Below are 20714 nucleotides of genomic sequence, written 5' to 3'. Positions count from 1 at the left end.
GTACTTTCCACTGAATCCTGTAAGGTACTTTTGAATAAATGTGCATAGGATTCAGAGCCGGTCCAACAATGAGGCGAATTAAGCGGTCGCTTGGGGCGCAAAACGTACGGGGGCGCAGTCGAGACTGCTTTTTCTGTTGATTTCTTGTAAAACATGATGTTATGGTGCTTAATTTGTAAAATCTTAATGTAATTTGATGTTTAATAGGCTTTTCCTTAATCCCTCCTTATTATCCAACATTTTTGCTTATCCAACGCTTTTATTTTTCAGTGATTGGTTTGGGGGAGTGCCAAAATTCTGTTCGCCTACACTTGAAAAATACCTAGGGCCGGCTCTGATAGGATTGCACTATTCATCAATTAATCAAAAATTGTATTTGTGCAGATTTGCATATAGTAAGACTTATGCAACAAAATGTATCATTTGTTTTTCATTCACTAGCATGTGCTGTATGTAAGAAGTATATATAAAATGAGAAAGAAGAATGCTGCTGATGGTTGCCATCAGATCTTTTCTTCCTCCTTTTTGCCTTTGAAGCTCCTCCCTAGAAGTTCGGATGTGTGAATTCCTTATTATCACTTACTTACATATTTTGAGGTTTTTAAAATCCAGACACAGAATTACATTTTCGTGCTTCAATGGTAGTTGATACTATATGTGTGCACACATGTGTGTATGGGAATGAGTGTGTAGAGTTGTTTTCCTCTCTATAAATCAGAAAGTGAAATAACCTGAAGGAGAAAACATCCTCCACCCTTCTAATGACCTACTTACCATTATTTTCATGCTCTGGTTGTGTGTACCCAGAGGGAGTGTCTTAAAATTGATCTGCAGCCTTTCTTAACTTTTCAAGGGAGCATCAATGGTCAAGTCAAACTCAAAATGTGAATGATTTCTCCCACCCGCTCCAGTTTAGAGAGTGGCAATGGACAGTCCAAGTAAACCCTTCCCCAGTACGCTAAACCTTGTTTCATAGATGGCATTTGTTGGGACAGGAGCAAGAAAATCAGCAGTGATGTCATGAGCAAGTACGAAATGTGTTCCTTGGTCAACTTAGCTTGAAAATCCTGCCACGAACCTGAAGAAAATGGCCACCCCCACCTTAAAGGGTTATACGTTTTGTGAATATCTTTTGGAGGACCTCAGTATTGTTTTTGAAACTGTCATTCACTAACCAGGTCAAAACTGTGGGGGCTGAGATGAGATCCGTGCCATGTGGAGAAGGAAAATTGGGGGAAAGTATCTTGCCTTGGCTACATTCTGTGGAATTCAGGATTTTGGGAGAAAATAAGAATCCTCTCCTTTGAACTCTTGTGTTGTAGTACAGGGAATTTATGAAACTCAAGAAACTTGGATTCTATAAGATGGATAAATGGCACTTGAAAAGGCATCAAAATGCTGCAAGGGAAGAAAACAGAAATTGGGTTTAAATAGCCACATACATTAGTTTCAGAAACCAAGATTGCACCCACCAAAAATCCAAAAAAAACTAAACAATTGAATCAATTTGTACAATACTAAAATCCTGATCTTGCCACCAAAGCAAGAACAGCTGCCGCAGTAAGCATCCCTTTGCTACAGGATCATCTAAATTTTTGCACGGCAAATATTAGGTCAGAACAGGAACAGGAATAAGATTAAGAAAGGGTTGAAGCAACTATATTCTGTTACACTGAAACCATATGCTAAGTGACATTCAGCAAGATATTGGATTGCATTTTAATAAGCTACAAACAACCGATAGAGTTGATCCCATGGAAAATAACTTGTGATGATTTTCTACATTGATAATAGAAAGAGACAATCCGCAAGGGTTGCAGAAAATTAAGAGTCATGTCACATATTGCTAGAGAACCTCTTGACTTGTGATGTAACATGTCTATTCTTTTAAGTCAGTTATTAAGAAGCTTACCTGTTCTGGAAAGGACTGCTCCCCCCACAACCCAATCCTCAAAGGAACTTGTGAGTGTGACAGTTGTCAATGAAAGCCAAGTGACCTCTATAGCTCAGTGCCTCCTATCAAATAAGGCTAGGATGTCACTGCACCTGTTTCTGGGCAAGAGAGACGTGACTATTAAAATGGTAGAAAAGCAATATGACTTTATGGTGTAAATATGCATTAACTAAAGGCTTTATCATACAAAGCAGGCAAACTGGCATTACAGTTGGACTGTCACCTTTGCTGAAAAATTCTATCACATGTCGATACGTATATCTCATTATTGATTTGCACCCCACCTCCCTCATGATTCTCCCATCCATAGCTATTGATGGCCGGGCTGTGGTGCAGGCTGGTTAGTAGCCAGCTGCAATAAATCACTCTGACCAAGAGGTCATGAGTTCGAGGCCAGCCCGTTTCGGGGTGAGTACCCAACAATTAAAAAAAATAAAAAATAGCCCCTGCTTGTTGTTGACCTAAGCAACCCGAAAGATAGTTGCATCTATCAAGTAGGAAATTTAGGTACCACTTATATGTGGGGAGGCTAATTTACGACACCATAAAAAGCCACTGTTGGAATGAGGAAGTTGCAGTCGCAGTGGATGATGAAGCAACTGCTTCCCCTGCAGCCGGAATCAAGCATACCCTCAGGAAGCTGGAAGCTGAAGAAGGTTTAAATTGCCTCTGCGTCTGTCTCTGTCTCTGTTCTATGTTTATATGGCATTGAATGTTTGCCTTATATGTGTACAATGTGATCCGCCCTGAGTCTCCTTCAGGGTGAGAAGGACGGAATATAAATACTGTAAATAAATAAATAAATAAATAAATAAATAAATCTATCACTAGTTCCCAATCCCACTGTATTCCCATCTCACATCTTAATATGATGGGTTCCTTCTGCTTTTGTACAAATGTACCAACCAACATACATATGTATTTTGACTTTTATATCTAAACAGAAGATATATCTTTACCTTTTTTGTTTTGTTTTTAATGTTGAAATTGCACAATTGCAACAACAACATTAGAACAGCAGTATTCCAGTAAGGTGAGGGTTATGAGGATGTGTGGAAGTCTGATCACAGGACCACAGAATGTTGAGTTGGTGTAGTTGCACTATCAAAGAGAGGTGCAGTATCAAAGGTGCTCGATCTGATATGTATCCATTATCTATCATAATAATAATAATAATAATAATAATAATAATAATAATAATAATAATGGCACAACAAAACCTTGCATGGAAAGTTCCTTGACAAAATTGAAGGAAAAGCTGATAAAGAGAAGACCTGGCTATGGCTCATGAATGGGACCCTGAGGAGGGAGACAGAAGGCCTGATCCTTGCAGCCCAGGAGCAAGCCATCAGAACAAATGCAATTAAGGCCAAGATCGAAAAATCAGCTGATGACCCAAAATGCAGACTGTGCAAGGAAACCGATGAAACCATTGATCGTATCCTCAGCTGCTGTAAGAAAATCACACAGACAGACTACAAACAGAGGTACAACCATGTGACCCAAATGATCCATTGGAACTCAAGTACCACCTTCCAGCAGTAAAGAACTGGTGGGATCACAAACCTGCAAAAGTATTGGAAAATGAGCACGCAAAGATACTGTGGGACTTCCGAATCCAGACTGACAAAGTTCTGGAACACAACACACCAGACATCACAGTTGTGGAAAACGCTTGGGAAGTGTTCGACTTGTGATTTTGTGATATGAAATCCAGCATGTCTATCTTGTTTGCTGTGTCATACAATAAAATAATCTTTATTTATATACTGCTCTATCTCCCCAAAGGGAATCAGGGCGGTTTCCATACAATAAAATATAATGAAAATACATCAGAGATAAAACACAGCAATGCAACTCTAATGGAATAGCAGTTGTGGAAACAAAAAATGTAACTCTTTGTTTAGAAATAAACTTTCTCTGGGTGTGAATGGGACCCATTACAAGCTAAGTACAGCAAGGATATCATCTTCAATCTGTCTTAGATATTGAAGAATTACATGCTTAAGGATATGATTTACATCCATATCAAAAAAGTACTCAAAATGTAGGCATTTTCAAAGAATGCTGTATATTATTTGCAATGTGTCTTTCATCTTGAAAATCTTAATGCACAGATTAAGAACCTGGCAGCTTTTATGAGCATTTATATACAACTGGTATCAACAAGTGATATCACTCAATGAGGCATTAAGGTGAAACAAGCAAGAAGAGAAAACAAATTATAATTTTTAAACTGACAGATATAAGAGGGGAATGCCAATTATGTTATAAGGCCTAGGGGGACAGAATCCTGAAAAAATAAAGATTTATTTTATTTCAGTTGAACACTGAGGTAACTTATCAAAACCATAACAAGATCAGTGACACTGATTTTCAAAACCTTGAGTTTCATCAATAGAAAGGCTTTTTCTGAGCACGGAAGAGAGTGCTCATGATGAGAGAAGAAAATCATGGATCCAACACAGTAGCTAATTTTAAAAAATTTAATTTTTTTTAAAAGCCACATAAAATCATTTTCATTCCAGGTGGATATTTCAGTGTAAAGCAGAAATTGGCCATGAATAGATTTGAAATGCATTAATCAGTTTGAAATCCTTTTTCATCCTTACAATCTTATTGTGTCCTCATAGTTCCAAAAGCAACCATGGCTTTCTGGAGACATCTCTGACATCACTCCAAAGAGTCATCCAAAGGGTAGCCTATAGAAATACTTTTAATAGGGCAAGTAAATATGCAAACCACAGTAAATTTTACAAAGTTTACTAAAGCTAGTTCCTGCAAAGAAATACTCATCATTAGGAGGTTTTTCAAAGATTTTAAGATTATATACAGTTAGTCAAGAAATAAAAGCATCATCATCATCATCATTTATTACCCATGTCTCCTTGTGGTAGAGTACATCATGGTTAAAACAATGAGATAAAACAATAAGTGATTATAACCCTATAACAAATATACACAGATTAAATATAGATTAAAATCACCTTGCAAGTTAAAATTGACTGGATAGACCTGCCAGAAGAGATAGGTCTTCAGTTGTGTTTTAAATTCCAACAGCTGGTTTAGCTATTGAAGCTCTTCTGGCAGGTCATTCCACAGTCTTGGGGTGGCTAATGAAAAGGTTCTCTGGGTAACTGTGCTCATCAAGCTCTGGCTGGTTGAAGTAAACATCCCTCAGAAAACCTGTGTCCGGGATAGATTGTATTAAATAGACCTCTATACAAAATAATTAAACAAAATGTCTTTAATAACGTAATAACTTAAAAAGATGAGACCCAAAGTAATCACTGATGGGTCACTTACCCATTTATTAGTGGGATGAAAGAGGCTCTTCAAAGATGTTGGATGCTCATCCAGTGTCATTGAGGACTTTCATTTCAGTGGTGCTCTGAATTTTATTCCAGACTTTATATGGGCAACCCCAGGATGCTGAATCTATGAGGGGTGGAGGATAGGATGTATTATTACCTTAGCTCTGTGAATGTTGGAATAAAGCCCAGCGTGAATGTATCAGATTCTTGATGTGGAATTACCAGCAAACAATGGCAGATGGGGCAAATAGTGAGCTGAGCATACCTGCAGATTGTATTAAACACAAAGCTCTCTCTCATTTAAAAAAAATCACATCTAGCTACAAAATCTCAAATGTCTTTCTTCTTCTCTGACTTTCTTTTTAAAAGAACACTTCTCCCCTACTCATCAGTAAGGCACATGCTTTGAGACAGGTTCTTCTCAAGGACCATCGAACAAATAGATGTGAAAATTAGTTTGGATTTATTTCTAGCAGTCGAACTTCCACAACAGACAACAAAGATCAAGAACAATTAGAGTGTTTAGCCAGGTTGAGAGGAAGGGAATTTTGTCAAAGTCATTAAACAGATTCTGAACACAAACAGTATAAGTATTTAACCTGTCTATTTAAGGACTGATCCGCTGCTACCTGGAGAGGCTTTCAACACTATACAGTAGTCAATATGAATCGTTCACAACAAATCAGGAGCATGGTTGGCACAACATAAGCCAATATGTTGGTTTGTTGATTCATTTAGACTTAAAGCCTGCTCTACTCTCAAAAGATTTGGGTCCAGGAGCAAAAGCAATACACAAACTGAAATTCAATAAACATTTTGGAAGTTGTTCCTTCATTTACTGATTTTACTCTAAGAGTCATATATCAACACAAACAGGTAGAATTTAGAGCATTGACATGTTACCAAGTTTGAACTAAAACCCAGAATCCTTAGTCCAGTGTAAACACTGGCCATATTGTCTGTTCATTTTGGTAGTTGTGCTACAAAAAGTGACCCTATACATATAAGAGGTATACAAGGTTGAAGTCTAATGAAGTTTTGAACACTCACAAATCATGCAGACTTAAAGCTTTTATAAAATGACAAGAAAGGACGTGGCTCCTTATTGTTAGAGGCCCAAAAGAAAGGAGTTTCTGAAAACTTTGATCCCACAGTAGCATGTTGATTGCATATTGTTATGTTTTTTCATTGGTATTTAGTTGTTCAGACAAATTTATGGCTAAAAGGCAGGACACAGAGAAAGCAGAAAATAATACCTTGAAGTATTTGAGTGCAAAAATCTCCATCTGTGCTGACTCAGAATACCAGTAGCTTTGTCTGTTACAAAACCTTTGGCAAAGGCTTGGTATATGAAGCTGTCAAGTCTGATTAGCTGACATTATGGAGAACTATTTGTTGCTTATTACCACTGCCTGGCTAGGGAGAAATGGAAATGTACAGAATACTGAAGTAATATTATGGAGAACCTTTTGTGATGGGAAGAAATCCAGGGTAATTAACACAAGGAGGGGGAACAAATTGAGTTCCATTGACCCCATTGCTAAGCTTCACAGATTGACAAGGGCTTCTGTATAGGACTTACATGCAAAGAAGAGTAAAGAAGCAAATCTACTATCTTCATCCATAGTGTTAACCGATTATTAATTATTATATGTTAAAAATGTTATTAGCCAACCTTGCCGTTAAAATGCTCAAAGGTTAAAATGCTAGTTTAAAATACAAAAGAATAGGTTTAGGATAAGAACAGGGGCAGTTCACCCATAAGGCAATTTAGGCATTGCCCATAAGGCAACTTGCCTCAGGCGCCATCGTTTGGGAGGCTGGGTGAAGCGGCTGGCAAGCGCACGCACTGCCGCTTCCGACAAGGTCTCTGGGCTACCCGGCCATGTTGCAGAAGCATTCTCTCCTGACGTTTCACCCACATCTATGGGAGGCATCCTCAGAGGTTCTGAGGTCTGTTGGAAGCTAGGTTTATATATCTGCCTCCACTGCCGCGCCTGTCTCCGCAAGGAAGGAGGTCACCACTTTGGGGAGCAGAGAAACGCCGCTTCTCTGCTCTCCAAAGTGGTGAACGCCTTCCTTCTTGCCAGGAAGGTGTTTGCCACTTTGCAGCAGAGAAGCGCCACTTCTCTGGTCTGCAAAATGGCGAATGCCTTCCTGGCGAGAAAAGTCCAGGGTGGGAGAAAGAGCTCTTGTCTGTTTGAGGCTAGTGTGAATGTTGCAATTGGCCAGCTTGATTAGCATTTAATGGCCTTGCAGATTCAAAGCCTGGCTGCTTCCTCCCTGGGGACATCCTTGGTTGGGAGGTGTTAGTTGGCCCTGATTGTTTTCTGTCTGAATTTCCCCTGTTTTCAGAGTGTTGTTCTTTATTTAGGCTTTTCCTTAATCCCTCCTTATTATCCAACATTTTCACTTATTCAACTCTTTTATTTTTCAGTGATTTGTTTGGGGGGGGGGGCACTAAAATTCTGTTCACCTACACTTGAAAATTACCTTGGGCCGGCCCTGGATAAGAACAACAGATAAAACAATTCAAACATGACTGAGAGATTGCAACTAAGTGGGAAATGCTTCACAGGTAAGGCAGTATTAGAATGAAAAGAAATGCTTCACAGTCTGGTATCCAATGTAATGCAGGTTAATGTGTGCAATATCTTTGAGAAAATAGCAGGAAGAAGGGAAGAGAAGGAACTTTTCAAGCCCCCAAATTAGAAAAAAGAAGAAAAAGAATGCCTCGGACTGGAATAAGTTGGAGGTGGGTAGAGAAAGTAATTTACTTGTTTACCAGGAGACCATAAGTTGCCCCAAGATTCTTTTAGAAAGTCAAGCTTTTGCGCTGAAAAGGAAGGTGTCTCCTACTCTCGGATACTTACTTACTTACTTACTTACTTGCACGATCCCTCATTGTCCAAGTATAATGGCCCTCCAATGTAATGTCCTGGTAGTGGATACGTAGGTGGCTGAAGAGACCTATTCTTGATCTGCATGGTCTTCCGCAGTGAGGACGTTGGTTTCCAGGTGGAAGGCGATCCTGGTCAGGGTTGGCTTGACGTGCCTTCCTCTTGGCACATTTCTCCCTTTTGCCCTACATTCATGCCTCTTCAAATTCCACAACACTGTTGGTAACATCTGACCTCCTGTTAGTGTGCTCAAGAGCCAGGCTTTCCCAGTTCTCTGTGTCTATGCCACAGTTTTTAAGGTTAGCTTTAAGCCCATCTTTAAATCTCTTTTCTTGTCCACCAACATTATGTTTCTTGTTCTTGAGTTGGAAATATAGCAACTGCTTTGTGAGATGATGAGCGGGCATTTGGACAACGTGGCCAGTCCAGCAGAGTTGATGGCATAGGAGCATCGCTTCAATGCTGGTAGTCTTTGCTTCTTCCAGCACATTGACATTTGTTCACCTGTCTCCCCAAGAGATTTGCAGGATTTTATTGAAGGCAACGTTGATGGAATTGTTCTAGAAGTTGAGTTAGATGTCTGTAGACAGTCCATGTTTCACAGGTATAAAACAGGGTTGGTAGAACAATAGCTTTATCAACAAGCACCTTGGTATCCCTATGGATGTCCCGATCCTCTAACACTCTCTACTTCTAGGTTGTTATGCATTTTCTGAAACATGGCCATACAGCCCAGAAAATGCACAACAACCCAGTGATTCCAGCCATGAAAGCCTTCGACAACACATTCCTCTGCTTCATTTGGAAAAATGCTGCACTCACAGAGCTCAGGTGGTGCTGCATCAGTGCTGCAAAATGTTGACTTTTGTGGAGAGGTGGCTGCCAAGGTAGCCGAAATTGTCACAATTTTCTAATGTTACACCATTAATCTGTATTTCTGGCATTGAAGATGGATTGGCTGGTGTTTGCTGGAAGAGTACTTTGATGTTCAGTGAGAGGCTGAACTTCTGATATGCTTCTGCAAAGGTGTTTAGAGTGGCTTGTAGGTCTTTTGTAGGGCTGTGTGGAAAGAAAGTGTGCAGATTCAAGAAGAGGGGTTTCATTGTGACTCTATTCAGTAATTTCCTCTCCCTAGTTATCTTCTGGACTGGTTTCAGTTCTATATTTCTGCATAAAATGCACTCTTTTATAATATTACTTGGGTTGAACTGCAATTGGTTCCCCTTGTAATCTTACTCACTTTTAAGATTAAGTTCTATCATGTGGGTTTAGGTCAAGATGTAGATGTTGACCTGTACATTAGCAAAAACCAAAGGGCAGCTTGTCACAACAGCAAATCTAAGAAAACTTTCCAGAGAAGCTTAACAAGTTTCCCAGTCACTTGAATGACAGATGCACTCAAGGTCTTGGTGACACTGGCAATGATACAAAGATACTGTGTGTGAGAGAGAGAAAGAGAGAGAGAGAGAGAGAGAGAGAGAGAGAGAGAGAGAAATAATGATGAATTGTTCTGAATGTTTTATTAAGTTGTCAGGCACACATTTTATTTCCTTTATGATCTCTCACTAGAACTCTTAACCAACCCATTTGTTTTTATTATAGAAATTGTTATATTGAAACATATACGATGCATAAGGAAGCAAAGGTTGATATAAAATGATTTCTAAAGGGCACAGAGATCACAGAGAAGTCATTCTTCCTTGGTTCTGAAGCTGACTCACCTCATCCCTGGCCTAGGGGATAAAAGCCTCGTGACTTGAAGGTTGGGTTGCTGACCTGAAAGCTGCCATGTTCGAATCCCACCCGGGGAGAGCGCGGATGAGCTCCCTCTATCAGCTCCAGCTCCATGCGGGGACATGAGAGAAGCCTCCCACAAGGATGGTAAAACATCAAAACATCCGGGCATCCCCTGGGTAACATCCTTGCAGACGGCCAATTCTCTCACTCCAGAAGCAACACCGGTTGCTCCTGACATGGAAAAAAAAAACTCATCCCATATTTGGGGGGGGGGGGGGAGCAGGGAGCAGAAGGAATTGTCTTTTTACTGTAGCATTTCATTCTGCTATGTTTACTATGAAAACTGATCATATATTCAATCCAACACATGCAGTGTCCTTTAGTCCCTTTCTACAGTAATCCTCTGCTTTCCGAGCTATCACACGGGCGATCCCATACTGCTTTCTTTTTTCTTTTTTAATTACAAAGGGGGAAATCTCAGAATTGTGGAAGTCCAGGTCTAAAAAAAAAGGGGGGGGGGCGGGAAATATAGCAACAGCTCAGTGATATATTGAACTGTACAATTCCTGATGAATAAATTCATTTTAAAAATCATGCAGAAAGATTACTGTCAAGAAAAGGAGTGTTGCTGCTCATTTGGAGGCCACCCACAGGAACACCCACTCTTCAGTGTCACTAAAGCAATCTAACATGGGCAAATCTGACAAATCCCATCATAAATTAAATTAAACTCCTTCAGCCTTTTCCATGCAAATCAGGAGCTCTTAAGATGATTGCTACCTGACTCCATAATCCCCTGCTTCTACACACTTCTGAAACAGTTTATGGATGGAATCCCACATGTGATGGGCGGAAGTAGTTTTGCATCATATGATAGGACTTTGTCTTTAAACTGTTTCAAATGTGCGTGGCAATGTCTGTGGGGAGAAAGGGGGCTATGCCTAATTTTTTTGAGAAACTGCAAGTCTCTTCTGGTGTAAGAGAATTGGCCACTTGCAAGGACATTGCCCAGGGGACGCCCGGATGTTTCGATGTTTTTACCATCCTTGTGGGAGGCTTCTTTCATGTCCCTGCATGGAACTGGGGCTGATAGCGGGAACTCATCCACGCTCATCCCAGATTGGATTTGAACCTGCAACCTTCAGGTCAGCAACCCAACCTTCAAGTCATCAATCATGCTGGCACAAGCGTTTAACCCATTGTGCCACCAGAGGTTCTGGTATGTCTAATGAGGTCCCTAGTCTCAAGAATACCCACAATTGTTAGGTTTACTCATCTCTAACTGTTGTGTATTTATAATCACTACTTTGTCACCATTCTGACAACATCGTCACAATCATAATTCCCCACTCCAAACAACTTAACCAAGTATCAGCTGCATGGGGAAAAAGAGGTCCATTCTGCTGATGATAAAGTCATGATATTTCCTTTAGGTTTGGTGAATCCAGGGCGATTAAAAATCTCAGATTTTGTTCCTATTCTTTCTGATATTCTGTGTTAAAATAGCCAACCGGGAACTCTGGTTTAAGAAGTCTCTGATCATACTAAAAAGGGTAAAGGTTTCCCCTGACGTTAAGTCCAGTCCTGTCTGGCTCATCTCCATTTCTAAGCCGAAGAGCCAGCGTTGTCCATAGACACCTCCAAGGTTATGTGGCCGGCATGACTGCATGGAGTGCCGTTACCTTCCCGCCGGAGCGGTACCTATTGATCTACTCACATTGTCATGTTTTCGAACTGCTAGGTTGGCAGAAGCTGGAGCTAACAGCAGTCGCTCACACCGCTCCCAGGGTTTGAACCTGGGACTTTTTGGTCCACAAGTTCAGCACCTCAGTGCTTTAGCACACTTCGCCACCGGGGCTCCCATGATCATACTAGGGACTGACAAAACATATCCTAAACTTATATGGTTCTCTAAAATAAAATCAGAAATAAACAACAAACAATATCTGGGACTTTCGTGTGTTTATAATCAATCTGGATGCACCCTTAGTTAAGTAGCTGATGTAGAACAATGGCATATGTACCTATTTGAAGTATCCTTGCCTTTCTCAAGTTCTCCATGAATGCTCTACTATAATTTGAAATTTTCTGCCTTCAGTTAACCAAGCAAAATGTTTCTTCAGTTAGTTCAATAAAAATGAACTTTCAAAGGTGATGTCTGGTGGGTGTGAGTGTTATGACTAAAATCTAAACATTCATTAAAGCCGTTAAACATTTATTTAGCTAGGGGAAAAAGTAATCAGTACAGTTTTCATAATGGCTGCAGTCCTCTGAATGAGAGGTCTCATCCTTAATGTGTGCAATCAAAAATCTAGTCTAACCTCCCCAGTTCAAGAGGATCCTCAATATTCTAAAGAGACATTATGCTACCCTTCATGACATTTTTGGTCAATAAGTCAAACTGTTTATAAAAATAGGGTACTGTTCCATTATCCAGTCGGAGTCCACAGAGGGATTTCCATGTCACAAACAATGTTTGTTTCGACAATGGAAACTTGAGGAGGGATAAAAGGAAAAAAGGGGGAAATGGTTTAACTCCGTCAACACCTTTCCCCTGTAAAATGGACTATCCTTCTCTGTCTAGGCCATTAGGAATCTCCCTTTCTCCACAAGTCTTCTGCTCTGCCATTTGTTCATAAGCTCTCTTTGAACAAGGATCGATCCCATGCTGTTATCTTGTCTGGATCCTGAATTTCTTGTGTGTTTGTTTATGAACGAAGTGCTGAATATGTGAAGGTTACCTTCTCAAAAGGAACAATAAACATGCAAATCCTACTGAGAGATTTATCCTATCCTGTCGGTATAGCAAAATGTAACTTAACATTCAGTCCGATTTTTTTTTTATGTCAGGAGCAACCGGAGTTGCTTCTGGAGTGAGAGAATTGGCCATCTGCAAGGACGTTGCCCAGGGGGACGCCCAGATGTTTTGATGTTTTACCATCCTTGTGGGAGGCTTCTCTCATGTCCCCGCATGGAGCTGGAGCTGATAGAGGGAGCTCGTCCGTGCTCTCCCTGGGTGGGATTCGAACCTGGCAGCCTTCAGGTCAGCAACCCAACCTTCAAGTCACGAGGCTTTTATCACCTAGGCCACCGGAGGCTCCAGTCCGATATTCAATTTACTGTATTCTGAGCAATTTCTTTTCAGGACAGTCCAAGTATCTTCACCACTTTGAAGATATTTAGAATGTATGACTGCCTTTACCATTCAACTATTTGCCTGTAGGCAAGTTGTAGATACTTTGAGTCTTTGTAAATTACCTAGATACAATTTCAGTTATTCCAGTTTGAATTTCTGAAGTAGGTCTTAATTGGACCCAAATGAATCAGGATTTATATTTTATGGCACACAATGGAATGCAATTTGTCAACATCCTGGCTTATCATTATACAGCAAAGAATATACAATATGACAAAGGAAGCTGTGCTTCAGTTCTTCAAGCTGTTTAGAATTGATGGTTACAGACTAGCCTCCAAAGAATTCTCAGGATGAGACTGAAACAACATTAAGGATGCTTCTCTCCATACTCATTTGTGAAACATTCAGGGATGCTTAAAACCAGCCTAAACATAAACAGCCAGCTGATAGGTCTCATAAAAACACTACCATGTCTGAAGTGTGATTTATTTCATTTTGGAGGGCACTCCATTAATCCAAATAATCGAATTTCCTCTCTGAAGAAACATGGCACCAGCAGTTTTTCATCCTTAGTATAAGAGGTGGGCAAAGTGTGACTGTAGGGCCACACTGTAGGGGTGCTTTGAATGAGATTTCCTGCTTCTTAGCGGGGGGTTGGACTAGATGGCCCATGAGGTCTCTTCCAACTCTACTATTCTATGATTCTATGATTCTACATGTAGACCCCAAAGCTATTTTTGAAGTCCACAATCCTCCTGGACTCCGTAAACACCATTACTCTTCACACTATTCTCTTTGTTTCCACTTCATCTGCCATGGCTCCATCGTATGAAATTTTGGGGTTTGTAGTCAGAGGCACCAGAGCAGCTTCCTGACTAAGCAGTCTAAATGCTCTTCCCTGAACCACAAATTCCAGGGTCTCATAAGATGCAGCCGTGGCTGTTAGAATGAAACCTACAACTGTGTAGCATCAAAAAGCCCATGAACAGCAATGCACCCTTTAAAATACGTTGTAGACCTCAACATACTATTTAACATCAAAGTACCACCCTTACCACCAAAAGCAGAAATCCACATCCAGCCATTTTCTCAAACTATACTTGTTATGGTTGAGCCTTATGGCTCCAATACTGGGAGACGTGGTCGTAAGACTCCTCGAGAGTCAGACTCTATTGAGGAGCGAGAGAGGAAACGGCTGCGGGACATCTTTGCAGAATCAACTGACGAAGACTCCTTTGAGGGTTTTACTGAGAGAATGGAGGAAGAGGTGGTTAGCTCAGAGGAGGATGACATGGAATGGACTCGTGTGAGGGAGGATTTGGGTGTTCCTGGTAATGATAGCATGGGAAGCGACTGGCGGGTTGCAGGATCGGACCCGTGGACGAGTTGGAGGGATGGGACGGGATCCACAGCTGGGGATGCTGTGGGGCGTAGTCAAAGATGTTTTAGCTCTGATGAGGATGATGATGATGAGGCACCTGGAATTAGGGTAACACCTGATAGCGATGAGGAGTTGTAACTGGCATAAAATGGGGTCTTGAATCCAGGGCTAATTGCGTTGGGCAAGGTAATCTGAACGAACGCTTGGGCTCTTGTTGGGAATTTCCTGAAGACGGGTGTGTTTCGTTTGCTGACTACGTAAGTTACCAAGGACACTGGGCATAGACGGCGGGAGGAACTGTGTGGGCTTTTGTTGTGCAACCTGTGTTTAATCTTATTAGCTTGGACCTCCGTCGTCTTCTTGACGGACATTATTTACCTACTCGGAATTGACGCTGGACTGGCTGACTGACTGACTGACTGACTGGCTGACTACGACCTTGGACTACCCTCTCTTTGGCTATCGGAGGATTTCGTGGAACCTAAAACGCCTGCACCTGGCCTTCGACCTCGGACCGGATTGGGACCCCGCTGACCGCTGCAACCCTGATTGATGTGTTTGGACCCGGAGTTCGCCCGCTGCACGGAGGAGTAACAACTTAGTTGCTCAACCACAGCTGTTGAGTAGCAGAGAGGAATCTGCTGCCAGTATTTATGTTCTATTGAATCTTTGTTTACCAGCTTTTGTTTGTTTAAAGTCCCAGGCTGAAGTAAGCATTTTTGGTTTAACCCGGATTAAACTCCTGTTTAATCCGGTTTAGCTTTTGAACCGTTTTTTAGTGACTTTTCATATTGAAGGCGAGTGTTTGCCTAGCTCTTTGTTTTTTACGAGCATTTTTGGTTCTGTATCTTTAATAAACTGTGTTGAATCTTATCTACTGGCGTTCTGTCCTTGACAATACTTGGGGCAGTTTATGTGACCCTCTCCCGCAGGTGAAAATCAGTCCCCAATTTGCTAAAGTTGCCCACTCCTGCTCTGAATGAATGAATGAAATGGCAAAGTTAGGTACCAAAAGTAGTTCTGGGAGAATTTAGCTCTCTTAGCCTCTTCCTTCCTTTCCTTCCTTCCTTCCTTCCTTCCTTCCTTTCCTTGCTTCCTTTCCTTCCTTCCTTCCTTCCTTCCTTCCTTGCTTCCTTTCCTTCCTTCCTTCCTTCCTTCCTTCCTTCCTTCCTTCCTTCCTTCCTTCCTTCCTTCCTTCCTTCCTTCCTTCCTTCCTTCCCTCCCTCCCTCCCTCCCTCCCTCCCTCCCTCCTTCCTTCCTTTCTTGAGACATTTATATTCTGCCCTTCTCGCCCTGAAAGGGACTCAGGGTGGATTACAAATTATGTGTACATACATTATATTATATTATTAGCATAGTACAATATAAGCATTATATATTATTATATTGTATTATACCATTATATTGCGATATTATTAGTAATATTAAATGCAATATATAATATATACCCTGCCAACCTAACAGTTCAAAAACATGCAAATGTGAGTAGATCAATAGGTACTCTGGTGGAAAGGTAACAGCACTCCATGCAGTCATGCCAGCCACATGACCTTGGAGATTTGTCTCCAGACAATGCTGGCTCTTCGGCTTAGTAATGGAGATGAGCACCAACCCCCAGAGTCGGTCACAACTGGACTTAGCGTCAGGGGAAAACCTTTACCTTTACCTATATAATATATAATTATAGTAGTGTATTATTATTATATTGTATTACATTATAATATTTATCCTCACTGCATCTCTCTTCACCTCTGGGTGTAAGGAATTTTGAGCAAAGAAGTGGGCAAACGGAGAAGTCTTAAGCAATTCCCTTTTAAAACTCTCCCTCTGGCACTTCTAAATTCTCAGCTGAAAGTTTACATTACTGCAATGCTAGAAATTTCAGTACTTAAAGAGGTGAATGGCAGAAATGTTATTTGTGGGGGAGGGCAGGACTCTCATTGTGCCCTTTATAAACACAACTCCACAAACTAGGTTTCAAACCCTATGTCTGCTCTCTGTTTGGCTGCATTCCTTGATGGGTTTTTCTTTAGCCCTAAGTCTGTCCATGAATTTCCCTCACTTGATATACTTTTTCCACTTGCTTGTTGGCATTTATTTTTACAATCTCTGAAGAGAGAAATGTAAAGATGTCTTTTTTCTTCCTTTTTTCTTTCTACTTATTGAGCATTTGGGACTTTTATCGGAGCCACAAATCTTTGGCTTTCCCAACCGAAAGGATTGATTTTTTTATTGGTAGTGCAGGGATTCGTAAGTTAAAAACCAGCAGCATTCTCATTTTTAACGTAAAATATGTTCAGTCTCTTTTACAATGGTTGAAAAATGAAACAGTTTGCCTCAAAGTTGCACAGGCGATGTAAAGCAAAACCAGAAATATGATATACACTATATTCCTAAAGCACAGTAGTGCCGTAGGTTAGTTTCTTTTTCTGGTTTGACAGCATTAAAAACCAATAGTGTTTCCAAGCTGCCAAGAGTGATAGGAAAACATTTCACAGGAAAAAGACTCAAGAGTAGCAAATAATTTGATAATTATTTGCTTATACAGTAGATGCTCACTTATCCAACATAAACGGGCCGGCAGAACGTTGGATAAATGAAAATGTTGGATAATAAGGAAAGATTAAGGAAAAGCCTATTAAACATCAAATTAGGTTATGATTTTACAAATTAAGCACCAAAACATCATGTCATACAACAAATTTGACAGTAGTTCAATACGCAGTAATGCTATGTAGTAATTACTGTATTTACGAATTTAGCACCAAAATATCACGATATATTGAAAACATTGACTACAAAAATGCGTTGGATAATCCAGAACATTGGATAAGCGAGTGTTGGATAAGTGAGACTCTACTGTATATACTTTTTCATATGCAAAATTAATTAAAATGAAGAGAGACCTACAATTAAAACCCACCAAGCTGCAAATGTTGGAGGACACAAGAGTCCAACGGTGTGTATATTTCATAACCTGACCTAGACTTTTTGCACTACCTCATTTGGGTGGTGTACACTAGATTGAATCTGAGCCTGGAAAGTTGCTTTTAAGATGAATAAGTGTAATGACATGGTGAAGCCATGCATGACTGAGCAGTGGTAGACTAATGCTCAGGGTCCCAGAACATAAATAATCCTTCCACTGCTATGTTTTGGATGGCTTCAGCATGTCTTTTTCCTTTGAAATATTCATCCATGTTAAAAAATAATTTCCAAACTCTCTTGAAGGAATATTTTGCTGTCAGTCCAATTGGTGTCTGCAGATGGGAATGGGGTGAGGGGAAATCTTGTCCCTTGTTTCTGCCAACGAAATGTCCAGAGCTAGCTCGGATGGTGTGTGACCAAACATCCCCCCCATCTCCATTGCTTATCAAATCACTTTTTTGGGCTGTGTTTTCATTCATCTTTGCTTGTTGGCTTGATTTCATGTTTCACTTTCTTATTCTGAAACTTTGTTTCAGGTGTTCTCCCTTTAATTGATCTTGGCTCCATATTAAAGGCTGATTCACCCAAATACTGATAATAAATAATAGTGAACCAAAACGAGGGATGAACTGGAAAAAAATATTAAAGCCAAAAAACAGAATAAGGAACAGGAATTGAATTCAGTGTTGATATGATTACATGTGGCTCCTTGGTTTTTTACTCAGCTTTGCCTAGATGTTTGGGATCATATGTAACCATTGCGGTTCTTTCATGCTGCTAACTGGAACTTTTCATAAATTCTGAGAACAATACCTTAATGGCTTACCAAAATGAAAAATCAAGGCTTTTATACCACACCAATTTACTGTTTTTATTAAATTTGGTGACTTTTGCTCTGAGAAGAAGGCAGAAGAGAGGCTAATAACCGTTTCAGTCAATCAGTTATCCAGACATTCACACCAATCAATCAAAAATAGACGAAGCTAGACTTTGCAAGAAGGGAGCCTCCGGTGGCTCAGTGTGTTAAAGCGCTGAGGTGCTGAACTTGCAGACCAAAAGGTCCCAGGTTCAAACCCGGGGAGCGGCGTGAGCGCCCGCTGTTAGCTCCAGTTTCTGCCAACCTAGCAGTTCGAAAACATGCCAATGTGAGTAGATCAATAGGTACCGCTCCGGCGGGAAGGTAACAGCGTTCCATGCAGTCATGTTGGCCACATGACCTTGGAGGTGTCTACGAACAATGCCGGCTCTTTGGCTTAGAAATTGAGATGAGCACCAACCCCCAGAGTCGGACACGACTGGACTTAACGTCAGGGGAAACCTTTACCTTTAGACTTTGCAAGATGTGACAATACATTTTGAGTCATTTTCCATTATGTCTTTAGAGGCAGACCACAATATTGTTCTTCAGTGCTGAAAATACTAGAATAGCATACACAAACTGTGGAAAATGTCACTTTATTACTTCTGTTGTTATCACTATGCATTTTGCTGTAAACAAACAAGCCACCTTCTCCTGATTTTCAAGGTTGTGGAGAAAATTCTCCTGATTTGTGATTAGTGTCTTCTTCAAGCTCAGAGGTTAGATAGCATTTTCACAGAATCCAGTAGTTAAAGATTCCTCTTTATAGATACCTCTTCCATTTCTCTGTGTCAGTTTCCTCTTTGATCCACGTGAGCATTAGTGCAAGATCGATTCTGCTGGATGTCTAGTTTTAGGGAATTTCAAGCAACTGTGGACAGGACTGTTATACTGAAAGTCAGAAAATCCCCATTCAAGTATCATGTTAGTCATTAATTCTCAGGAGAATCACAATGGTCTGAATATTAGGTTTGGATTCTGGGAAACCAGAGTTCAAATCCCTGTTCAACCCCAGAAACTCATTGAGTGTCCTTGGTGAAGCCATACTCTCTCAACCAAAGAGGAAGGCAACACCAAACTTCCTCTAGACAAATGCAACCAAGAAAACTCTGTAAGAGGAACATCATAAGTTGGCATTAATGGAAAGGCACATAATAATATGAATTTCAGGATGATTACCTTAAGGAAGCTACTGTGTTGAAGACTTACTTTACCAGATGATTACAAGAATTACAAAAAGATAATAGTTGTCAAGTGGTGTGAACCCTCACAAAGTTTTATATATTGCTTAATAACCATAAACACCATCCACACTGTGGTGTGTAGAAGTTTAATTCATTTGTCTGTACAAGTCTGTGATCATTTCCTGTGGGTAGAAAAATAATTATTTGTTGAATCTCCATATGAGCCAGGTGTGAGCATAGCTAAGATTCAACAGGCTTAACACAGGTGGGTTGCATTCCTACAATGGGTGGAAGCAGAAATGTTAAAGGACAGCAAAATTATCAGAAGCTGATGCATCCTCTTGTTGGTTTTGCCACTCTACAGGCAGTCAAGGAGAGAATAAGATTCCTTGTTGGGGTGACAGTAACTGACTTTGTCAAAACGAGAGGAAACGCCCTGTACTTGGAGCTGAAAAATGTTTATTTGCTCTTCCTTGCTCCAGGCTCTTAAATTAAGCCCTGTATAAACATAACAGTGAGCAAATAAGGCAATTTCTTCCAATCACCCAACCAAATAAGTGGGTCAGTGTGGGGAAATTCCACAATACTGCTTAGCAGCTACTTCCTGAACTCAGCTAGCAACGAGTTTTGTGACACCTTAAAACAGTGGTTCTCAACTTGTGAATCCCAGGTGTTTAGGCCTACAACTCCCAGAAATCCCAGCCAGTTTACCAGCTGTTAGGATTTCTAGGGGTTGAAGGCCAAAACATCTAGGGACCCACGGGTTAAGAACCACTGCCTTAAAAACTAATAAATTCTTATGGCAGCAAGCAGGCCAGAACCCAGCTAGATAGATGAGTTAATTTCAGTTGGCAGATTATGTCTGCCTATGGATCATGAATCCATAAAACATAGTACCGTATATACTCGAGTATAAGCCAACCCGAATATAAGCCGAGGCACCTAATTTTACCACAAAAAACCCTGGGAAAACATTGACTCAAGTATAAGCCGAAGGTGGTAAAATTCAGAAATAAAAATAGATACCAATAAAATTACATTAATTGAGGCACCAGTAGGTTAAATGTTTTTGAATATTTACATCAAGCTCAAATTTAAGATAAGACTGTCCTACTCTGATGAAATCATTATTCTCATCTTCTTCAATGTAAATGTGCTTATGTATCCTTTTAATAATAGAGTAAAATAATACATATAATAATAATAATAAATACAGGAAAATAATACATGTAATAATAAATAGAGTAAAATAATAAATGTAATAATAATAAGATCAGAGTGATATAATAAATGTATTAATAATAATGAAAATAGAGTAAAA

At 40.2% G+C, this 20714-nt stretch overlaps 2 long non-coding RNA genes across 2 annotated transcripts in view; one reads left to right on the top strand and one right to left on the bottom strand.

The window, feature by feature from the left end:
- Nucleotides 1-4447: 4447 nt before the first annotated feature.
- The window catches only part of LOC134297683 (uncharacterized), a 94580-nt gene continuing 78313 nt past the window's right edge, over nt 4448-20714 (bottom strand). Inside the window, exons 3-4 of the long non-coding RNA XR_010004518.1 lie at nt 5261-5392; nt 4448-5140 (exon numbers count right to left, since the gene is read on the bottom strand). This is a non-coding gene — a long non-coding RNA (uncharacterized LOC134297683). The remainder of the gene's footprint in view (nt 5141-5260; nt 5393-20714) is intronic.
- LOC134298081 (uncharacterized) lies at nt 14148-15295 on the top strand. Its single transcript, XR_010005055.1, has 2 exons — nt 14148-14679; nt 14763-15295. It is a non-coding gene; the product is annotated as an uncharacterized LOC134298081 (long non-coding RNA).

Source organism: Anolis carolinensis, chromosome 3, assembly GCF_035594765.1.
Source record: "Anolis carolinensis isolate JA03-04 chromosome 3, rAnoCar3.1.pri, whole genome shotgun sequence".
In the NCBI taxonomy this organism is placed as follows: Eukaryota; Metazoa; Chordata; class Lepidosauria; order Squamata; family Dactyloidae; genus Anolis; species Anolis carolinensis.
Note: the sequence above shows the minus strand (reverse complement) of the source record. Positions and strands in the feature narration are given on the sequence as shown.